At 37.0% G+C, this 25,142-nt stretch overlaps 1 protein-coding gene across 4 annotated transcripts in view; it reads left to right on the top strand.

Annotated features, from left to right (window-relative positions):
* The window catches only part of MAP2 (microtubule associated protein 2), a 284,391-nt gene that overhangs the window by 111,086 nt on the left and 148,163 nt on the right, over positions 1-25,142 (top strand). The gene's annotated exons all lie outside the window — the stretch shown is intronic.

Here is a 25,142-nt window from a genome sequence, read left to right as displayed (position 1 = left end):
TGGCTGAATCCACATATAACTTTATGAATCATTTTGGCAAATATGGAAAGAGAAGCCTTTTCAGATGTCATACAAATGACACAAGTACAGAAATTAATCTGTCAAAAATGCAATCAATGTTCAGTGATATCATTAGATACCTAGGGTCCTCTTATCTTTTTACATTTTTGTGTATCCTCATAATGTTGAGTTTTTTTTCTGTCATACTTTTTGCCTCATACTTACAAAACAGCTGCTACACCATCAGGTATCATATCTGTATTCCAGGCAGGAAAAAGGAATGGTAAAGGCTTTTTCTTCCTGAGGGTTTGTATTTCAATTTAGGACAAAATGCTCTCTTCAGGATATTTTCCCTTTCATTTGTTATTTGCCCCACTCCAAACCAATCACTGGCCAAAGAAAATGGCTCTTGAAAAGACAATGGATAGTGTCTGCACACCTGTCTTTGACCAATGAAAAAATCATTCTTTTCTCCAAAGCAGACTGGCAAAGGTCTCACAGTTGGCTGCAAACTTAGTTCGCTCTAGTGGCTTCCACCTTACCCCACTATAACCCTCCATTAATCAAAGAAGCGTTCCCTTTCTAGAACTGTGTTGTTATTCCTGAAAGTTAATTTTAATTACCTTTAAAGGGCAATTAGAAACATATTGCTTATTGATAAATAAATCATCATACTATTGCCTGGAAAAAAAATACTTTTTAAAGACACATTTCTTAGATCTTTAGAGAAACTGATGTAGATTTAAATCTGTCAGAAAACTTCTTTTTCTTGTTCTTGTTTTCTTCTTTGCAGCTACTGTATATTCTACTGCCTGCTATTTTCATGGTAACAATCACAAGTTGGTTGCTCTTTTTAGCTGTAATGGCATGATGCTGAATAGGCCAGCTGATAGCTATTTTACAAGAAAATTTAGCAATTGCTTTGCGGTAATGGGTATTGGTTTGTGGCACATCCGTTCCAGTTTCTGCCTTGTTAAACACTTTAAAAGCAGCTCCAGTTTTCTTAGCCTCTCTTGCTGACCCTCCGGGAACCATAGGTTTTATTCATCTTTACAACTGGTGATGAACAAAACTAACCTAATCCTAATTGCATATTTGGCCCATTGACATTATGTGAGAGGGTTACCTGGATACTTTTTAAAATAACTTTTGATTTTATTCTGCTTCCTATGCTGGAAAATATGCTGATTCATTGTAACACAAATTTCCAATATTATCTGTTAGGAGATCTTTCCCAAATTTTTTTTTAAAGGGATTTGGGTGGTCTTAGAGAAAGGAAGCAAGCATTTGGTTCATTCTATTATTGTCGATTCTTGTGGAAGCTATAATAGTGAATTAGTCAACTCTGTATTTTACATTAAAAATGTTTAAAATGCAACTGCTGTTGGAAAAATTACCTAACAATGTGCCATATTTAAAAAACGACATCCCTAGCCTCCCTCTCCTCTGAGACTATCAAACCATACTCAAAATATTGAAGCTGTTCACAACATCTATTTGATGGAAAAATGAATGGGCAGGGAGTCCATATGCTTATGGTTATAGCAATAACATATATCATGCTTTATAAAGTAATGTTTCCCCTAAGTTTCAACAGGAGACTGTCATGAGTGCTAAATTTAAAATGCATTATTAGGGGCGCCTGGGTGGCGCAGTCGGTTAAGCGTCCGACTTCAGCCAGGTCACAATCTCGCGGTCCGTGAGTTCGAGCCCCGCGTCGGGCTCTGGGCTGATGGCTCAGAGCCTGGAGCCTGTTTCCGATTCTGTGTCTCCCTCTCTCTCTGCCCCTCCCCCGTTCATGCTCTGTCTCTCTCTGTCCCAAAAATAAATAAAAAACGTTGAAAAAAAAATTAAAAAAAAATAAAATAAAATGCATTATTAGGTCCAGTTAGAAAAGTTGATTAAAAGATTCAAAGAAATTGGAAGTTTTTTGGATTTTCTTTCACAAAAATGTTTGACTTTTCTGATTCTAATTCCTACATTTGATATTTTCTCTGAACCTGAAACAATACTTTGAAATGTTGATGATGAATATAAGACAGACTCCTGGATAGTATTTCTTAACTTCTGAGCCAGAGTTAACCAGATACAGCTAGAACATTTAGGAAATGTTGCCAGAAGCAATGTTTAGATGATTAATAAGTAATCAAGATTAGTTATTGCAGTTAACTAAAGGCTGTAACAGTTGCAGTGTTCAGAAGACCCAAGAATAGAACTGGTTTTGTCATGGATAAAATATTTCTGGAAACACTTCCTACCACTCACAGTTCTCATAGTGTACTTTTTGTTTGATCAAATATAATTAAGTAATAAAACTTTACAGAGTTTGGTTATCTCAGGTCCCCCCAGATGAGTGCTAAATTACGTAGAAGTTGCATTAGATAGGATCTCCTAGTCACAGTGAGGAGGTCACCCTGAGCCTTCTCCTATCCCTTCTGATAGCATACTCATTTTAGTTTGGTTCTCAGCAGAACACAATCAGAAGAAAGATATATGGTGCGGATGCTGTTTAATTTCAAACCCCATCAAGGACATCCTATAAAGGATTCCAAATTACCCTACCACTAACTGTTGCCTAGCAAGTAAAAGGGCTAGGTAGAAAAAAATACAATCCATCCTTCTTTTTGTTTTTTAAAAATTTTAAGAGATTATTTATTTATTTAGTGGGGGCAGAGAAAGAGAGAGAAGGAGAGAGAATCCCAAGCAGGCTTCATGCTGTCAGCACAGAGCCCGACACGGGGCTCAAACTGAACAATCCGCGAGAGCATGACCTGAGCTGAAATCAAGAGCCAGACATTTAAGTGACTGAGCCACCCAGGCACCCCTTTTTTATCCGTGGAAAATTGAGAGCTGCAAGAAAGGAGCGTACCTGGCATTATTAGATGGAAATAGTTTGTCTGTGGATTTCTGTTAAAAAACATCATCTGAGTAAGAAAAGGTGCTGTCCTAATAGGCCTCCTCTTCTCCGTGTTTATTTTTGATCAGCTAGTTTTCCCAGTTTCATCTGTCAATTTTTATTATATTTCTTTGAAAAGTGGCATGCATACAATGTTGTCTTTTAGAAGCATTTTCTTATATTGCATTATTTTCTTACATTACTTTATTCACTATGGGAAGCCCATTGCATTCACCTGATAAGATAAATTTTATAATTATTCAAAAATGTTTTAGTTTGGAATGTGTTTATCATGTTCTTGCATGGAGCCCAGAGAGTTCTAGTGCGCCTGTTCTGTCTTAAAATACATTTTGATAATTTCGTTATATGCATAGTCTAATGCAGGTGAAACCAGAGTATGGCATGGCCAATTATTAAGAAAGACAGAGGACTGGGGCGCCTGGGTGGCGCAGTCGGTTAAGCATCCGACTTCAGCCAGGTCACGATCTCGCGGTCCGTGGGTTCGAGCCCCGCGTCGGGCTCTGGGCTGACGGCTCAGAGCCTGGAGCCTGTTTCCGATTCTGTGTCTCCCTCTCTCTCTGCCCCTCCCCCGTTCATGCTCTGTCTCTCTCTGTCCCAAAAATAAATAAAAAAACGTTGAAAAAAAAATTAAAAAAAAAGAAAGACAGAGGACTAACTTTATGGGGAGGGTAGGATGTACTATTACTTTGGGCACATCAAGTTATTTATTTCATATAATGATCTTATAAAGTAGGGATTTATTAAGTCTAGGCTACTTAATTTCCCCCAGGCTTTACAGCTAGCAAATAATGGAACTCAATTTTAAACTTAAGACTCATCCCACAGCCATGCACTGCTCAGTATACCATGCTGCCAGTAAAATTAAATGGCTCTAAATGAATAAGTACACTTTTGGATCTATGAGTTATTTCTGTTATGGAGTCATGGCACATGAAGTTTCTGCCTAGGCAAAAAGATGCATATGTGTTTCTTTAAAGCATATATTCCATTTTTTCCCCATTGTTAAATTATGGATAGGAACTTCTATAAATAAAAATATTTATAATAAAATGAGACTTCATTATAGACAGTCTTAGCTCTTTTTACTATTTCCAATTTACTGTAAAGTTTCAAACCTTAACCTGTTAGGAACAAAAATGTCTTTTAGTCCATTTGGAACCCTCGCTTATAACAACTTCCTGCATCCATTCCCTCTATTTCTATTTTTAAGGCTAGAGGCAGACTTAGCACAGTGCCAAGAACATAATATATTTAAGTAATGTTGAATGTATGCTCTTAATAACATCAGAGTTTAGAGTGAAGAAAGCAACCCAGTGGCCTCACCTTTCTTGCCATGTCTGTCACTGCGACCTTTTCCATACAATCTCTTCTTTTAAAAATCCTACATAAATGACCAAAGCCTGCTTTTAAAGGATTTTTAAGATTCACTAAAATTAAAATTAATTTAACTTGGAGGATTTTTAAAAATCTAACAAACACGGTTTGAGAGTGTGGAGTCCTCACAAAACAGAGTGAAAACATGAAACAACAACACACATTTATTTCTAGGAGGTAGTGTGGTGTAGGGAGAAGACTCCTGTACTAGAAATCATGCAGCACGGCTCCTGGTGTTGCTTTGTGCAGAAACCAGAAGTCTAAGCTGATGAAGGGATGTGTGGGAAGAAAACAGTACCGGGCCCAGCACCTTTCCAAGATTCGCATCAAGGACATAGGAGGTAACATACCCGAAACAATATGATGATGTTCAGGGGCAAATGACCACCCTGATTGTTACTGCTGCCATTAAATCCACCACTTAAGAGTAGTGGTGCCACTGATTGGAACTACTCCTTTGAAGTCCAAGTCATTTCAAGTAATTTTTCCTGTTTTTATGCCTCTATTACTCTTGTTTTTGAACTGTCCTTACCATTTGAATTAACTTGTCCTCGTCTGTAAGTGAGGCATTTGGGATTGTCACCACTGCTGAAAGAAGTGTAAGAATGTGTCCAAAGGAAGACTCTCAAACTTTTGAGAATCAATAGCATGCTGGTATTGGTAAACTGACTCTGAAAGGGGAAGGTGGGTGCAGCAAGAAGAAAACAATTCCAATTTGTAGAGTTAGTGGGTTTCTGTGTGTAAATCCTCCTCCTGTGGCTGATTTCATGGTGCCATCATGTCACTGGCCACAGAGTTAGGGAGAGAAGCACATGACTGGCTCTTGCAGGCCGGTAGAAGCCAGCCCAGCACACACACATGGGCCTGGGCACAGATGGGTGTTCAAGGTGACGGCCTCCAGGTGCCTGTCTCACTGTGCAACCTACTGAGAACAAAGGCATGGACAGAAATGCACACCTCTAAGCACACCTCTAATTCAGCTCAAGATCTTTTGGATCTTTGCCTCTCAATACAGTATCTATTTCTATTTTTTTAAATTTATTTATTTATTTATTTATTTATTTATTTATTTATTTATTTAAGAGAGAGCGAGAGAGAGAGAGAGAGAGGGAGAGAGAGCAAGCACGTGTGAGCCAGAGCAGAAGGGTCTTAAGCAGCCTCCACACTCAGCACAGAGCAGGGCTTGGGACTTGATCCCACAACCCTGGGATCATGACCTGAGCCAAAGTCAAGAGTCAGATGCCCAACCAACTGAGCCACTCAGGCACCTCATAATATCTATTTCTGGTCTCTAATGGAGCATTTAAATTCAGTCTCTTGGGTATTTAAGTCTAACCTTTGTCTACTAGACCCTGACTTGCCTCAGCCTTATAGCCCAGGAAAGCAAGGTTGTCTTCAGGAGGATTCCTCTGCTCTTCTTCTGTCCCTTCCAAATTAAGCCCACCACCATTCTAGCTATGTGTACCCATCCCCCACCTCTACCTCCCACTCTCCCTCTCCTTGAGGGTACACAATTCAGGCAAATAGAACCATGGCATATTCTGGGATTAAAATTTTCAATTTATTTTAATAACAGGTAAACTGAGCCCACAGGATATAAACAAGCAATAGCTGTTTGATTTTATATATACATATGCAACCCCAGAAATGTATTTAATGTTTGTTTGATAAATTTTATGTGGGAACATTGGGTTGTTTGCTTTGGGTGCTTCTGGTAAATCTCATGGAGGCACTGAACTGAACTGTGTGTGTCGATCTGTACACACACACACACACACACACACACACTTATTTATTTACTTGCTTATGCTCAGCCTTTTTTCAGAAAGGATTTGAAGTGTTGGGAAGAACTTGAGGTTAGTTATTGAAGGGGCAAAAACAATTATACAGCCTTGATTCACAGGGCTTCTAACTGAAAAACTAGGAAATAGCACATGATGTGTACCAGAAGACAACAAAAGTGCCCATTGTAATCATGATTATTCTTAATTTTATGGTAGTATGTCTGCTTTTTGTTTGAATCTCTGTTACTGCCTTGAATTCAACCATGGGTATGCATTTGATAGAAAACATCTGGTAAAAATTGATTTCCCTTAAAAAAAAATGCATGTAGAACCAGCCTAGCTGGTTCTATCAGAAAAGCATGTGACTCTGAATCTCAGGGTTGTGAGTTTGAGTCCCACATTGGGTGTAGAGACTAGTAAATAAGTAAGTAAGTAAGTAAGTAAGTAAATAAATAAATAAAGTTTTTTTTTAAAAATCATATATTCTTAGAAAGTGAAGATGCTAGCAAACATCCATTCAATTCAGCTATTGATTTATTTTTAATACTCAGGTAGACTTTACTGTGGAAGAGAGTTTTAATGCAGTTTGAGAGCTAGGCAGTTTAGTTTAATGGAAAATGTAAGGAGGGTGGACAGACCTGAAGGGGATTTTTTATTGAGATTTGAACGTGCAGTTGGGCTGGAAGTAAAGTAAGTTAGACATTGAGAGCATAGAGAAATACAGGAAAAGTTTTATTTTTTTAAATAACAAAGATGCTTATCTATTAGTTTTCAGTACAAAAAGTCAAAACAGAAACTCAGCTTTATCTCCTCATTTACAACTTTTTCTTTCTTTGATTCATCCATTCAGCATTTGTGAAGCCATTAGGGTGTTCCAGGCATAGTGCTCCCCAAAAACAGTTTCATCTCAGATTTGTACTATGATTCAACCACATGTGAGTTAAATAGATTTCTGTGGGCTAGCTGGGGAACCCAAGTAATATCTAATATTCTTCATAAACTGGTGAGTGCTGACATTCCACTCCCATCCTTCACTCAAGAATAAATTTAAAAGTCTTATTATTTTTTTATTTTTTTAAATGTTTATTTATTCTTGGTGGGGAGTAGGGGCATTGAGAGGGAGAGAGAGAGAGGATCTGAAGCAGGCTCTGGGCTGACAGCAGAGAGCCCGATGCGGGAGCTCGAACTCATGCACCATGAGATCATAACTTGAGCCGAAATTGGATGCTTAACTGACTGAGCCACCCAGACGCCCCCCGCCCCCGCTTCTGCAGTTGTTAACACATGTCAGTTATACACAGGTAGGGTTTAACAGTTGTGTTCTATCTTATTAATGGTGTTAATTCTGGGAAAACTACATTTTCTACTTGAGAAGAAATTGGAAACGTAGAATTGTGTTAAAGCATTCTTTCTTTTATGATTTGTAGTCCTACTGTTTATTGTTTTTGGAGGGCAAGTTACTTAGTTTTTTTGTGCTTCAGTTTCAATAGCTGTGAAATGGCGATAACTACAGTGCTGCCTCCTATATTTTGTAAGTAAGGTATCCTCTGCTTTTTGAAAGTTCATGTTTTACTGCTTTGCTGTTATGCAAAGGCCAATATCAGTGCCTGTGTTTGCTAACCAAAAGAAATCTGAAGAGGAATTTTGCCTTTACAAAAAAAAAAAAAAAAAAAAAAAAGTGAAAAGAAAAAATAGCGTCCAGCATTTGCTTTGCAGTGAGCCATTATAGAGGCAGCATGTGCTCCAAATAGTGAGTGTGGCCTCTGCCAAGCTCTTCCCCAGGAACCACACTGCGCATCTCAGCATCAAGCCCCCATAGCTTTGTACTGTGTCTTGATTCATTTGTGCATCAGTTAGCAAAGATGTGTCCTAAGGTATCAGAAAAGCCAAGAGGTTATTTCAGAGGTCCAGGAACGCTCTAAAATTTTTTTCCGTATAAGTTAATGGTAATTGCTTCTTCACTTTATCACATTCTGGCTTACAAAAGATTTTGTAGGAATGTTCTACTTTTAGACAGTGTGGGAAACCTGTATTACCTGAGCCTTGTTAAGTGCAGAGCACAGTATCTGGCATATAGTATGCACAACAGTTCTGCCCTCTACTGCTTAGAGAGAAACATAGGGACCAAGAAAAAAATAGTGCCAGATTTTAGCTTGATGTGCCTCCTTCTCTCCCTCTCTCTCTCTATCTCTCTCTCTCTCTCACAGACACACACACACACACACACACACACACACACACACACTTCTCTCTCTCTATCTCTCTCACACACACACACGCACACATACACACAGCAACATAATCTGGTTCATTAAAAAGAACAACACAGTGGAAAAAACAATCAAAATTGAAAGAAATATTTCAACTAGAGGTAACTCAGCATATAAGCATTGCAGCCTGTGTTGGCATACAAAATCCATAATTGCTCTAACCTGCCTTCTAAAAATTCTTAAAGTTAGGTGACTGGGTGGCTCAGTCGGTTAAGCATCCGACTCGGCTCAACTCATGATCTCATGGTTCATGAGTTCGAGCCCTGCATCGGGCTCTCTGCTGTCAGCTCTGCTTCAGATCCTCTGTCTCCCTCTTTCTCTGTCCCTTCCCCAATCGTGCTTTCTCCCTCTCTCTATCTCAAAAATAAAAAAACATTAAAAAAATCAAAATAAAAACTCTTAAAGGTAAATGTATTTATAAATCACATGTGAAAAATTGTGCCTCTGGTGTTGGTTTTTAAAAAAATTGTTAAGGAGTACAAAAGAAAAAAAAAACAAGAATTTAAGTGCGGTGCTGGTTATTCTCCTAAAGGAAATATGATTAGTTGTTATATGTGTAGATTAGAATTATAGATTATTCAGATCAAGAAAGATGCTGGTGGGCACTGTATGTGAAGTCCTCTAGATGAGAAAATAAATATTATTTGAATCTTCTAGTTTAACTGAAGACATTTTCTTTTGAACTATTAAAAATAATTTAACATCTTCATAACTTGGTAAAGAATATCTACAAAAAACATACAGTTAACATTATAGTTAATAGTGATAAACGTGAACATTTCCCACTAAGTTCAGATATAAGGCAAAAATGCCCCCTCTCACCACTCCTTTTCAGCATAGTACTGGAAGTCCTAGATAATACAGTAAGATAAGAAAAGGAAAAGAAATGTGCACAGATTGAGAAGGAAGAAATAAAACTGTCTTTATTCACAGATCATCTGTGTAGAATATCCAAAAGAATTGACAAAGAAACACACACAAAAAAAACAACCCCCTATACCAGTAAGTGATTGTAGCAGGGTTGTAAGATATAAGGTTAATATATAGAAGTCAATTGGTTTCCTATAGACCAGCAATGAACAAGTGGATTTTGAAATTAAAAACACAATACCATTTACATTAGCATACAAAAAAGAGAAAAACTTAGGTTTAATTCTAACAAAATATGTATAATATCTGTATGAGGAAAACTATACATTCTGATTGAAGATATCAAAGGAGAACTAAATAAATGGAGAGTTCTTGGATAGGAAGATTTAATATTGTCAAGATGTCAGATCTTCCCAACTTGATCTATAGATTCAGTGCAATCCCAATCAAAATCCCAGCAAGTTATTTTGTGGATATTAACAAAGGGATTCTAAAGTTTATATGGTGAGGCAAAAGACCCAAAATAGCCATTACAACATTGAGGAAGAACAAAGTTGGAAGACTGAAACCATGCAATTTTAAGACTTACTATAAAGCTACAGTAATCAAGACAGTGTGGTATTGACAAAAGAAAAGAAAAACAACTCAATGGAACAGAATAGAGAGCCTAGAAATAGACTCATATAAATGTAGTCACTATCTTTGACAAACACGCAAAGGCAATACTATGGAGCAAAGATAGTCTTTTCAACAAATGGAGCCGGAATAACTGGATGTGCACATGCAAAAACAATCTAGACATAGATTTTACACACTTAAAAATTAACTCAAAAATGATCGCAAACCTAAGTGTAAAATGCAAAACCATAAAACTTCTAGAAGATAACATAGGAGAAAACCTGATGACCTTGGATATAGTGATGCCTTTTTAGATGCAACACCAAAGGCATGATTCATGAAAGAAATAATGGATAAATTGGACTTCATTAAAATAAAAAAACCTTTTATTCTGTAAAGAACAATGTCAAGGAATGAGAAAACAAGTCACAGACTTGGAGGAAATGTTTGCAAAAGACACATTTGATAAAAAGACTGTTATCCAAAATACAAAAAGGACTCTTAAAACTCAATAATAAGAAAAAACACAATTAAAAAATGGGCCAAAGACCTTAACAGACACTTCACCAAAAAAGATATACAGGTGGGGGGCAATTGGCTGGCTCAGTAGAGCATGTGACTCCTGATCTTGGGGTCATGGGTTTGAGCCCCATGTTGGGTATAGAGTTTACTTTAAAAAATTTTAAAGCTTAAAAAAAAGAAAAAATCTTAAAAGATATACAGATGGTAAATAAACATTTGAAAAGATGTCCCATATCATATATCATCAAAGAAATGCAAATAAAAACAATGAGATTTCACTACACACCTATTAGAATGGCCAAAATCTGGAGCAATGACAATACCAAATACTGGTGAGCATATAGAGCAACAGGAACTCCCAATCATTGCTTATGGGAATGCAAAATGGTACAGATACTTTGGAAGGCAGTTTGGAGGTTTCTTACAAAATTAAACATAGTCTTACTAAACAATACAATAATCATACTCCTTGGTATTTACCCAGAGAAGTTGAAAACTAATGTCTACACAAACACCTGCCTATGGATGTTTTAAGAGGCTTTATTTATAATTACCTAAACTTGGGAGCAACCAAGATGTCCTTGAGGAGATGAAAGGATAAATGAACTGTGGTACACCCAAGTCAATGGAATATTATTCAGCACTAAAAAGAAATGAGCTGTCATACCATGAAAAGACATGGAAGAAACTTCAACTTAAATACATATTACTACATAAATGAAACCAGTCTAGAAAGGCTATGTGTATACTGTGTTATTCCAAATTCTGGAAAAGGCAAAACTATGGAGGCAGTATAAAAATCAGTGGTGGCCGAGAGATGGGTGGAAGGAGGGATGAATAGATGGAGCCCAGAGAATTTTTAGGGCAGTGAAAACACTCTACGTGATACAATAATGTTGGATACATGTCATTATACATTTGTCCAAACCCATAGACTAAAACATAAAGAGGTGAATAATAATGTAAACTATGGACTTTGGGTAATTGTGATGAGTCAGAATAGTTGCATTAATTGTAACCACTCTAGTGGGGGATATGGATAATGGAGAAGGCTATGCATGTGTAGGGGCAGGGGCTGTATATAGGAATTCTCAATACTTTCCCCTCAATTTTGCTATAAACCTAAAGCTGCTCTAAAAAAAATAAAATCTTAATTTAAAAAATTAATCTGGGGCGCCTGGGTGGCTCAGTCGGTTAAGCGTCCGACTTCGGCTCAGGTCATGATCTCACGGTCCGTGAGTTCGAGCCCTGCGTCGGGCTCTGTGCTGACTGCTCAGAACTTGGAGCCTGTTTCAGATTCTGTGTCTCCCTCTCTCTCTGACCCTCCCCTGTTCATGCTCTGTCTCTGTCTCAAATAAACGTTAAAAAAATAAATAAAAATTAAAAAAATAAAAAATTAATCTAGTTAAGAAATAAATAACCCCCAGTAGACTTTGAAAAATCTATGATCTCACATTTACTGTCAATTAAAAGTGCATTCAACAAAATAATCTTGAGGTTCACATGAATCCTTGAATCTTATGACTTCTTTCCAATTGTGAGATCAAACAACAGACTTAAGGAAGTTTCTTACTCACAAAATGTGACCACTTAGGCCTCATTAAGAGTACTAAAACTTCAGTGTCACTCTGATGGCAAAATCACCTTTCTGGTAAGAAGAGAAGACCATTGTCCGGTTCTTCCAGATAATATAAAGGTAAATGGCAGGAAAATAATTGTTGTCTTTCTGCTATGTTTTAAGTCATGGAGTATAATCCAGTCAAGAGTGAATCTTGTGTGAAGGCCTTTTCCAGTACAGCTACTATCCAACTCCAGTCTCAAGCATTGCTAGAAGGCCCACCTAATTTTTTTCCATGTGAGTTTACAAACACCAAAATTTGTCTGTAAAAGGAGTTCTTTGTCCTGGGTATCTTGAGACCGCTTGGATCTAAAGGGGCCTGGGGGCTGAGAATAAGCCAGATGGTCTTCAGCTTAGATTAGATTTCCTTTTATCAGGCAGGTAAAGATAAGAGGTTGAGTGACTAGAGGTGAAAGTCCAGGAACATCGTGTGAGGGTGGGAGAAGCTTAGAACCGAGTCTCAGGATCCTGAGGTTAGAATCCATCTCATCTTCCTCTGTGCTCTCATGGCTCCGTCGGAGATACTCTTGCAGAGCTTACCACATTGAACTCTAAACAACTTTTACATACCTTTCTTCACCACTTTATTGTGAGCTCTTTGGAACATAAACAACATCTGTACTCCCACCTTTTAGTTTTGAATAATTTTACAGCTACAGAAAAGTTGAAAGAATGGTAGGATGAATGTCTATGTGTAGTAGATTCACTAATTAACATGGTGCCATGTTATGACCATTCTCATAACCACAGTACCATTATCAAAGCCAAGAAATTTAACAGTTACTCAATAGTATTATGTAGTATATCACCCATATTCAAATTTCCTCAGTTGTCCCCAAAATGTCCTTTATTCCTTTTTTTTTTTTTAAATCCAAGAGACAGTTAAGGTTGCCATGTCTCTTTAGTCTCCTTTAATGTAGTAGAGGCCCCTTACCTTTTTCTTTCTTTCTTTCTTTCTTTCTTTCTTTCTTTCTTTCTTTCTTTCTTTCTTTCTTTCTTTCTTTCTTTCTTTCTTTCCTTCCTTCCTTCCTTCCTTCCTTCCTTCCTTCCTTCCTTCCTTCTTTCTTTCTTTCTTTCTTTCTTTCTTTCTTTCTTTCTTTCTTTCTTTCCTTTCATGACATTAATGTTTCTGGTAATTCCATACCAGGTGACTTGCAAACTGTCACGTGATGAACTTTTTGTTTGCTTCCTCATGATTGTGTTCAGAGTATATATTTCGGGAGAGAATAGGTGATATTGGGACTCCCTGGCAATTAACTATAAAAATGCCTTTCTCCCTCTGTAACAAAGAAGAAAACTGGGTGATACTTTGAGGCCATGGGAATATCCTGTTTCCTAGCAATGTTTCACCCAGTAGTTTAGTATGCATTCATGATTCCTGCTTTTGTCGCTTATATATTGGGGGTATGCTGGTGACTTGAAAAAAAAAAATCATTCTTTTTACTTTTTGTAACTAGCATTCTTCTCTAAAAAAAGACTTTAACACCACTCCCCTCCTCTGGGCTTCTTTCCCTCTTCTGACTCTTTCTCTTCCTCCCTCCCTCCCTTCATCTGTTCCCCCTGCCCTCTTTAGGGGATCTCTATAGACTCATGGGTTTTCTTTGATTTGATGTCTTACAATCTTAGTGCCATCATTATTATATTTGATGCCTAAATTCACGCAAATTTGGCCATTGGGAGCCCCTCTGAGACAGCAGTGCTGTCTTTTTGATAAGCCCCATTAATCCTTCAGCCAGTCTCTGCTTTCTGACACAAGATGTCCAGGGACTCTTTGTACTTTCCCTGCTGCAGCCCTGGGTTCAGCCACTTTTTTGGAAGAAGTTCTGGTTCCTTTTAGTAAAAAATGGTATTTAGAAAATAAGACAAGGATGTCATTGCTTTTAGGACAGAATGAAATAATTGATGTGAGAGTACTTCATAAACTCTAAAGCTCTATAAGATCACGATTGTTCTTAGTGCCACTGACAGGCATTCAGCTTATTGGGAGTAATGCTAAATAGCAGCACCATGAGTCTCTGTGTTTAGAGAGTAACTGGGAGACACAGGACACATGCGAAGGGGGAGGAGAAAAATAAGCCAGCTTTGTCAGGTACAGTGTGAATCCTTGTCTTACAGCTCTAAGAGAGTGTATAAAACAGAAGAAAAGCTGTGGACTGTAGTCTACCTTTTCTCCCGAGTTGCTTTCTTTCATATTTCAGATAGAAAGGCGCAAAGCATTTTATTTTGTGGGCCAATTAAAATCTTTTTAAAAAATGAAACAGTCATTTGAAAGATGAAATATAAATGTGTGATTTCTTTCTGTTTTTTTTTTATTTAAAATTTTTTTTAACATTTATTCATTTTTAAGAGGCACAGAGAGACAGAACATGAGTGGGGGAGGGCAGAGGGAGAAGGAGAAACAGAATCCAAAGCAGACTCCAGGCTCTGAGCTGTCAGCACAGAGCCCGATGTGGGTCTCGAACCCACAGACCATGAGAATATGACCTGAGCCGAAATCGGACACTTAACCAACTGAGCCACCCAAGCGCCCCTGTGATTTCTGTTTTTACATTTCTTACTTTATTTATTTAGTAGGTTCTAAAAGAATAGTATAATTTAAAGATTTCTGAATTTTTTTATATTTCCAATACATAGCTTCTTTTATTTTCCCCAGTGGATGGTATACTTCTTGTCACATTTAAGGAAGTAATGTTGTGGTATCTTCGAGTTTCTTTGTGGGCAAATTGATTGTTGAAAGTTTTGCTTCCTGTGACTTTATTGCAAATAAAAAGCATACCTAGTTGTCTATATGATTTCACTGTTAAGATTCACACTATAAATATCATTTGGTTTAATTTCCAGGCTTCCCTACTTGTACTGCATCTCTTTATACTCTCAAATTAAAACATTTTTATGACATTCCCTCGTGAGACCATAGATGATGATAAATTGGACAGAGGACAGAGATCGGTAAACAGGTGATGCTTAGCATCTCATTAATTCCTGGAAGGAAAGCAAAATAGGCCAGATGTCCAGGAAACAGCAATTCTTTTCTTTTAACTGCCAGGACTATTTCTTTTGATGGTGGTGGTAAAGGGAGGAATGAAGATGGAGTAAGGAAGACACCCCACAAAGACCCAGTGGTTTTACAAGTCCTTTTTTCATAGGAAACCAGGCTAAAAATGGAGAGGAACTAAAGACATGTGATTGTGTGCTCTACATTGGAATGCCCTTTATTTTTCTATTTGTGGTTTTGTATAAAACTCAGATGAAGGGATGTCAAATGCCTGTGTGTTTTTGGGGGAGGCTGAGCTAAGCAAAGAAGGTGATTGGGTTTGTTTCAGCTGTTTCAAGAACTCATCATTTTCCAATACTGAAGAAAATGGGGTAGTGCTACACAGAATTCAGAACATCTGCAGAAAAATTTAGGCTCTTGGAGAAACTCATACCAGATTGTCTAGTTGATAAAGTTCCTCAGTTTACTGGCACTTTGTCTTTGGGTAAGTTATTTAACCTCTCTGTCTCAACTTGCTTACCTAGAAAATGGAATTAATAAAAGGACCTTCCTTATAAGGGCCTATTTTATGTTCAAAGTGTTTAATATAATATAGGCAAATACTCAGCACCCAACAAACATTAGTGCTTGCTGTTGTTATTTATATATGTCGAAATAGAAACAGATACTAAGAAAATAATATTTACTTATCAGTATTTGAAAATTTTAAAACAATCCAGTCAACAAATGGATCAAACACTCAATCCTAAAATCACCTTTCTGACTTTATTTTGTTATGGATTTATTTAACTTCCTTTCCTAGACATGAAGTATTTTTACACTTTTAATGCCTCTCAGTAACTAGGTCCACAACTCCATACAAGGCACATTGATGAAGTACCTGCTATGGCCAGCACTCTACCAGATGCTAGGGATACAAAAATATAATGTGATACTTATCCTCAAGTGGGTAACTCTGGTGGGACTGACCATTACATAAATTAAGAATGTTATTTGGTTTGATAATTACTATTACAAGGTACAATAGTGTATGGTTGGGAAAATTAAGGAATTTTTATACTTCAGAGTTATGGTGGATGAGCAGATATTCCCCCAAATTAACAAAGCTGCAAAGAACTTTCCAAAATGAAAATATAAAATAATCTTGCTTGCTGACCAGAGTTTTTTTAAGAAAGTATGCTTTAACCTTAGAGCAGTCAATAAATGTGATTCTGAAGATTTTATTTTGGAATTTATCATAACGTCCAAGGCTCTAAGTACTAATAATTTATTTCCCCTGGTCATCTTATACTTTAAAAGAATAAGGTATCACTTTCCACTTTCAGCTGGAGCACATGAGTCACAAAGGCACTTATGCACTGGTGTGTTTCCAGCTTAAAAAGGTGATGCAAACAGCATCTACATGAAACTTCAAAAAAACTGAAACTATTTCCCAGAAGACCAACAGTGATTCCACACTGACTCAAGTACCAAAACACAGAGCTTTTTATTTCTTGACTTTTTAACTAACCTTAAAATAGAAGGCAGCTTTTAAAATTGAAGACCGGTTTCATTTTAAAAATTGAATCTTTAATGTTGTTATTCATACATCTCAGAAAATTAAAAGACGAAGAAATAAGTTACCAAAAAATATATATATTTTTGGATTTCCATTGCTCCCTGGGTACCAGATTATCCATATCGTGTGTATTACAGATGTGGACTCATTGTCAAAATTTGCAGCTGGAAGATAGGGATGCCAAACAATAGCCTTTGTAAGATCTTTAACCATCTCCCTGCTAGGAAAAGTTTAGATTACATCCAAAATGGAGGAGAATACTGAGGAGTAGAATTTAGGGTGTTTTGCTATTTTTTGTTGTTGTTGTTGTTTTATTTTAGAATACAGTTTTAAAAGCATATCTGCAGTCAGATATGCACTGAGTTCATATCCAATAGTTTAATCTACTATTAATACATTCAATCTACTATGAATTTTGGCTTTCTAATTTATAACACGGGCATAACAGTAACTACCTCAGAGTTGCTGTGAAGATTAAATAAGTTAATGTAAATACATGCTCAAAAAAAGTGTTTCGTCTTTAGCAAGTCCCTGATAGAAATTCCTCATTATTATCTGTAGAGATTCACGGGAGCAAGTCCTTATAGAGGCCATCTGAACCCAGTTTAGGAGTAAGGACATCTGCTCCCCCTTCCTCCCTTTCCCTTTCTCAAGCTCTGAAATCAGTCCAAGGCTCTGCAGACCATGTTCATGTTAACATACTTGTGGGCATACCCTCTTCTGGATGCTGGCTGTGCTGTTCCAAAATTCTTTTTTTTAATGCTTATTTATTTATTTATTTATTTATTTTGAAAGAGAGAGAGAGAGAGAGAGAGAGAGAGAGAGAGAGAGAGAATCCCAAGCAGATTCCGCACTATTAGCACAGAGCTCAACACAGGGCTCCATCCCTTGTGAGATCATAACCTGAGCCAAAATCAAGAGTTGGACACTCAACCAACTGAGCCCCTCAGGTGCCGCATGTCCCCAAATTCTTGATAGAGGTTTTGGTTTCTAATCAAGATAAAGCCCTTTGAGAGCTAAAGTAATGTTGCGCTTATCTGACATAAACAGGTGTCTCACCTTATGGTTGCTTGGCAGTTGAAAGAATAAGGTTTTATCTGGGGCTCCAAGTTCACAAGCATCAAGTACAAAACTCGCATTAGTTGATAGAAATAAGATAAAAATGGTGAGGGCAACATTATAATTTTACACGCAATATTTGTAGATTTTATTTAAAGTATATATCCTAAGTGCAATCTTGGAATCCTCTTTCTGTCTTCATTTGGCCCTTAACAGTCATAGTGTAACAAAAGAGTTAATCTTAAAATGTTTGAGTAGAGCAGTACTTTTTTCTGGATATTACCTGTCATAACTGATTATAGCTAATGAGGAAAGAATACTAAGAAAGGAAAAATGAACAGAAAAATAAAAGGAAATAAAGTAAGTCATGTTCTTTAAAAAATATCTTTTGTAATTTTAGCATAATCTTTAATTATAAAAGACATTGTCGTAATTCACTACACTTGTTATTGGCACAAATTCTTATTGACACATAGTTTGGCCCCTTCACCCCCTTTTTTGGAACCCCTGTTGCTTTCATTAGCACAAGAGATAAATACCTTTGCAATTAGTGAGCAATTTATCTCCTCCCTCTTTCTTTCTTTCTTTCTTTCTTTCTTTCTTTCTTTCTTTCTTTCTTTCTTTCTTTCTTTCTTTTCTCTTCTTTCTCTTTCTTTCTTTCTTTCTTTCTTTCTTTCTTTCTTTCTTTCTTTTTTCTTCCTTTTCTTTTCTTTCTTTCTCTCTCTCTCTCTCTCTCTCTCTCTCTCTTTCTCTCTCTCTCTTTTGTGGTATTATTTCTTCAAGATGTATTCCATGAACCAGTAGCATCAGAATCATCTGAGGTGTTACACAGTGGGTTCTTGGGCCATCTCTAGACTTCTAAATCAACACACAATGGTGAAACCTAGCATTTTAGCACAACTCTGTGGAATCCAGAACAAATGTTGGGAACTGCAGCCATGTTCTCCACTTTCGCAGTCTCTGCCCCATAGATGGTATTGGGAGGAGTGAGGGCAAGATCTCACTTCATAACCTTGCAGAATCTCAGGTTTCATAACCTTTTGTTGTTGGTGCTGCTGATGGTGGTGGTGTTCTGAACCACAGGTCCAAAGAATTGAGTTCTTCATGATCTTCATTTTTGGGGGCACATCATCATCAGAAAATGAAAGTTCCTTTCTTGATTCACATTATTTAAAATTTTTCTTTTAATCTCTGACCTCCACTTCCATTTGCCTCCCTCCATCCTTCCAAGTATGCCTCGTACTTGGTTGATGCATATCTGTCTTGGCAGAGATGATGTTCTATTTATGCCTTCTCCATTCAATATTGTTGTATGTTTACTTACTTCAAAGCTTCTAAAAGCTGTGCGGGACTCCAGGACTTCTATCTCCTTTGACTTGTCCATGTGCCTCACTGTGAGCACCTCAGTTTTCTTCAACTCTTGTGGCATCATGAATAATGAATTCAACCACCTCACACACGTTCACCACTTGTAATCAGGCTTCAAGAATAGTCTCACCATTTCCCTTTATCTGTTATTAAATCCAGACTTTAAAAATTATTTTTCATTGATAGTATCCTAACAAGCTGTCTGGATAACATGTATTGGAAGGAATTGCAAACTTAATGGAAAATGCCTTTAAATTGCATTGTAGAATGAGTTATATCTGAATTACCTTTAATCATGTAATTCCAGCCTCTGATTTATAAGGTCTTTTTGAAAATCTGTCATAGGTAAGATATCCTAACAACAAAGCTGTTTTCTTTTTCTTATATTTGTCATACAATCTTGTGGTCTTTCTCTTTGGAGACTTTAGCTCTTTATAAACTCTAAGTTACCTAGAATGTGTAACAGAAAGTCACAAATCTATTCTCACCGGTACAAAACACATGTCCTATGCTAGGGGTCATCATTTCTCAATGAAATATGCAATGTTAACATAAAGGTTACGGTATCAGGGACACTTGATCAAAGTGCTATCTTTGAATCTCTTGTCTGGCTGCACGGATGTTGGAAAGAAAGTTTTTCTGAGCAAAGATATTTTATGTAAGTAATCAAGCATTTAACCTAAAGAAGAATGCAGCCAGCCAGTCAATAGTGATGAAATACTCTTTGTTTTTCACTCTCCCTCACTCAGAGACTGCTGACTGTTCACCTCTAGGCCATAGGCATTTTGAGGGTGACATTCTCTCTTTCCGAGATAATCCTCATGATAGGATACACTTAATTTATGCTATTGATGGGACAGCTTCTGAACTGAACTGATTTGCATATCATCAATATACGTAAGTCCTGAGTAGAGGGCCAGCCATCCAAATTAAAATATTCCCTGTCAAGGACATGCTGTGTCTAGCAAATTCTAGAGTAATGCTGATTGCAGGTGGTTGGTGAATATTGATGCTGTTCAAGATTTATAAGGCTTCATTGGAGGGCCAATGAAACTTAAGATTTCTTTAGAACAATGTCCCTGTTTAAAACAACTCTTGTTCGGACCCAGCTGGGCATTCAGTAATGCCAGCCACTGAATAAGATCTTTCAAGTGCCTCAGCCCGCCTCACCTGTCAGACTGGCTCACTGGTTTATAAATGAAACCCTGTTTGCTTCCAAAGTTCTTGATCTTCCGACTTTTCTCTACCCTTCTCCCATATTCTTACTTTTCCTTCTGATTTGAGTGTCTTAACCCTTCTAGCACATGTCATCAGTTTTTATTTACTTTTTATCTTCTTCAGATGCTGCACAAATGGCACTGGGTCAAGGTCAGCATGTCTATGCTATTTTATTACTTTCACTCCACTTCACTCCCCTTTCCAAAGTTTTTCCCTGTTGTAAAATAAATTTCTCTTTTGTTGCACTTGGATTTTAATGGAATGCCTTGCCAATTTCTCAAAGGTTTCCCTTTTTGCAGTCCTTATGCATTTAACAAAGGCTTTACTTCCCCATCTCCAATCAGCAAATCAATCAATCATACATTCTACTGGGGATTTCCAAATTAACATTTGAAATTATAACAGAGTTATAATCAACCATTGCCATCCAGAAAAACCTGTCATTGAGGTACCACCTGTTCTTTTCTAATGTGGCATCTATGTGCTCACATGTGTTTCAGCAGAAGGTATCTGGAAGCTGGGCATTTTTTTTTTTTTAATTTTTAAATGTTTATTCATTTTTGAGAGACACAAAGAGACAGAGGGTAAGCAGGGGAGGGGCAGAAAGAGAGGAAGACATAGAATCTGAAGCAGACTCCAGGCTCTGAGCTTCATCACAGAGCCCAATGTGTGGCTCGAACCCACAAACAGTGAGATCATGACCTGAGCCAAGGTTGGACGCATAACTGACTGAGCCACCCAGGTGCCCCTGTAAGCTGGGCATTCTATTCCCTTGTCTTTATTTCTTTAGTTCTAGTGAGTTCAAAATAAATAGATACCATGCTATAGTATTATGTATAGTGAAAACAATAGCTATATATTTTTCTCCCCGTTTCCAGTTGCATTTTTTTCTGAGTCAGCACCCAAGACACACATTATTTATTGTGCACCAATGTAAGAAGAATCTATAGATATTGTAGAAAGAAAATGCTATAAAACACATCAAGGCTGCCCTTAACTGAAGTGAAACCAAAGGCTTCGGTAGAGAAAAGTTGTCCAAATGATTCCTTACCTATTTTCCTGTTTTCTTGTCCATGTTCCCCATGACTTTGGGGTAGAAGGAGAAGAAAGAATTGAAAAGGGATAGACAAAGCATAGAGAATGGGAGAGGAAACACACACACACACAACAAGAGTGTAACAGTTTAAGAAAAAAGTTAGTGTTCTCAGGGATGTGGTAATTTCTCTCACAGACAGATTCATTGGCCTGGATACTTAACAATGGCTACTTCTGCAAAGATCATGTTCTTTCAATCCATTTGAAAAATAAGTTATAATAGATGGGTGATATCTGGAAAAAAACTGAGGTTTTCCCCCAAAATATTAAATAAAACATTCTTATTTCTTTAATTATATGTTTGCTATTAGAAGCAAAAGGGAGGAAAGCCACAGAATTGTGGAAAATGATAGTATAAATATAATGTAATTTCAGACATTGTCATATAGAATTCTTCCCACATGAACCCTTTCTATCCAACTTGATGGTACTGTTGAGAAAGAATGTCCATATATAGGGGCGCCTGGGTGGCGCAGTCGGTTAAGCGTCCGACTTCAGCCAGGTCACGATCTCGCGGTCCGTGAGTTCGAGCCCCGCGTCGGGCTCTGGGCTGATGGCTCGGAGCCTGGAGCCTGTTTCCGATTCTGTGTCTCCCTCTCTCTCTGCCCCTCCCCCGTTCATGCTCTGTCTCTCTCTGTCCCAAAAATAAATAAAAAACGTTGAAAAAAAAAATTTAAAAAAAAAAAAAAAAAAAAAAGAATGTCCATATATAGACATGGATCATATCTAATATTTCCTTTTAATTTAAAAACCAATATGTCTTTTATCTAGAGTCTTTTGTAGCTTAGAAATCTGATAGGATGAAACATAAAAGTATTCCTGCTCTCCATTCCAGTTCCCCTCTCTTTTCACAAGGGGTTTGATATCCATAATCTATGTTCTCTAGCTCCAATCAACAGGAGGATTTAGGACTTTCGTGCACATTTAGGTATATCAGTGGATTTATTCTAAATATTCAAAGTGTGTGTTGTTCTGGCAAACTGTTTTATTTAAACAATGTACAAATAAACACTCATATCACCAGTAAATTCTCTTCTCATCTCTGATGTACCCTTGGTAGAAGGACTGGAAGAAGAAGAAAGATAAGGACTAAAAAACTTTATATACATTTCCTGGTGGCTGGGAGTATATCCCAGGGTATACTCTCCCCTAAACAGCAAAGAAAATAAGTATGGATTTCATAAATTTTTGGAATGTGGATTTTAGCTATTCACAGAATATATATATTTTTTAATATATGCATTTTCGAGAAGCATTCCACATATGATGTTGCATTTATGAAGCCATCACAGTAGATGTTTTATGAATTGACCTGGAAATATTTAATGCTGGAAGAAAATACTATAAGAGCTTGTAAAATGTAAACCTTTTCAGAATAATCTGGTACTGGTGTTAAGGTTAAAGACTGCCTAATTCATATGGATTGGCCTCTCAAATACTGCTAACTCTCCAGTTCTATGAAGTTGCCAAGTATTGAAGAAATGAGAAAGGTTTAGAATATTGAGATAATAATCTTGAAATCTAGAAAAGCAATGAACAAAATAACTTCTTTTAGCATTTTTCAAAAAGAAATCGGAATTTTAGAACTAATGTCATGCAATGTAGCATTTGATTTTGTAGCATTTGACTTTGTGCCATTATTTATTCTTCCATTAAATTTTAATGGTCCCATTTGTGGAGACGTTCAATCAAAGAAAGGTTCATTTCCGGCTTCCAGGAAGACCAGCCAAGAAATTCATAACTCCTGAAGATGATTCTGCTTGGCAGACTGTTAAATGAAAGTTTTCATTGAGAATTCCTCAACACCAAATCTTATAATTTTCTTTCATGACTTCCCATTTTCTCCTAATAATATAGATTCCCTATAGGCTGATTGTATACAGTGAAAGAAAACAGTTTGCATCAACTTTTAGGTGATTGGAAAGCTAAACATGCAAGTTATAACTAAGGATTCACAAGCATGTACAAAAGTTGCAAGAAGTTTTGTCAAAATAAATAATAAACATATAGATAACTATTTGTAAAAATTTAAATTGTGAGATGCACTTAAAATGGCTATAAATGTGTCATAGATGAAAAGCCTAAAATGTGTATATTTAAATAACCAAGACACAAAAATAAATAAAATCATTGCACCATTTATTTTGTCAAATGATTTCTGAAACTAGTGATTTCCACCAATTTTGCCAACTGTTTCAACTCAGACTTCAGATTTTTATGAGGTCATTCATCCTTTTTATATGAGTCTTAGTGTTATAATTTCAGTCATCCATTCATGCATACATGAGTTCAAGGAGTATTTATTATGTGCTGATTATGTACCAGGCCTAAGAACCTGCAGATATTAGTGAACAAAAGAGGCAAGAGTTTTGCTTTTCTGGGGCTCACAAATGAATGAGGAGAGACAGACCACAAAGAATAAGCATAAAAAATATGTAAGTTATATAGTATATTAGGAAATGATAAGTATTCTGCCAAATGCAATAATGGAGACTGGGAATGGGAATTGCAGATTGCAATGGTCACATTAAGCCTCACTGAGAAGAGGGGCGCCTGGGTGGCTCAGTCGGTTAAGCGTCCGACTTCGGCTCAGGTCACGATCTCACGGTCCGTGAGTTCGAGCCCCGCGTCGGGCTCTGGGCTGACTGCTCAGAGCCTGGAGCCTGTTTCAGATTCTGTGTCTCCCTCTCTCTCTGACCCTCCCCCGTTCATGCTCTGTCTCTCTCTGTCTCAAAAATAAATAAACGTTAAAAAAAATTTTTTAAAAAAAAGCCTCACTGAGAAGATAATATTTGAGGAAGGGCTTGATGGAGGCAATGGAGTTATTTGGAAGAAAAGTATCTCACACCTTAACTGTAGATAAATTTAATTTAAACAAGGCATGCATTGGCATATGATATTGGTGTAATGTTTTCTGATGTAACCTTTAAGGTTAACCATGGTATTCAATTATTTCTAACTTGACATAATAAAATGGAAATAGTAATTGACTATGTAAAACAAGTATTTTACCATTATAATCTATAGTTTAAAAAAATGTTTTTAATCTTTATTTACTTTTGAGAGAGAGGGAGGCAGAGTGCAGGCGGGGGAAGAACGGAGAGAGAGGGAGACACAGAATCCAAAGCAGGCTCCAGGCTCTGAGCTATTAGCATAAAGCCTGATGCGGGGCTCAAACTCACAAACCATGAGACCATGACCTGAGCTGAAGTCAGACACTTAACCGACTGAGCCACCCAGGCACCCCTGTAATCTATATTTTTAAGACATATGTTAATTTCAACAAGAGGTTAAAAATGTGCACAATAAACCCAAATTATCAATGAAGTTCTTAAAAACCACGTGAGCATATATCTCACACATGTCACTCTGTCAAGATTAGACCAGATAGATAGTAGATAAAATTACAATGTCTTCCTTAAATACAGGAATGCTTGTGTTTCCTCATTTTTATATGAACTGATGGAAACTGAAATAATTCTGAAAGTAAAATTTTTTATTTCTAAGACTATCTCTTTTATGCACACTTAGAGTAGTATAGTCTGTCTTAAAGTACCTGACCTAGAAAAATGAAAAATTATTATTTCTATGTTCAGTTTAGCTCCTCTCTTCTGATGACACCTTAGAATTGTTAAGGTGGATTACAAACTAATTAACTCAGAAGTCCAGGGATTGAATTTCTGCTTCACCACTTACCGGCTGTGTGCGTGGCATATAACTAAACCTAATTGGACTCTTACCTCAATTGTAAAGTGGAGGTTCATAACTCTCAGAGTTGTGAAATAAAACAATGTGTTCTATTTATTTATTTTTTAATGTTTTATTTATTTTTTAGAGAGAGACAGCGAATGGAGAGGGGCAGAAAGAGAGGGAGAC

Source organism: Neofelis nebulosa, chromosome 2 (assembly GCF_028018385.1).
Source record: "Neofelis nebulosa isolate mNeoNeb1 chromosome 2, mNeoNeb1.pri, whole genome shotgun sequence".
Lineage (NCBI taxonomy): Eukaryota > Metazoa > Chordata > Mammalia > Carnivora > Felidae > Neofelis > Neofelis nebulosa.
Note: the sequence above shows the minus strand (reverse complement) of the source record. Positions and strands in the feature narration are given on the sequence as shown.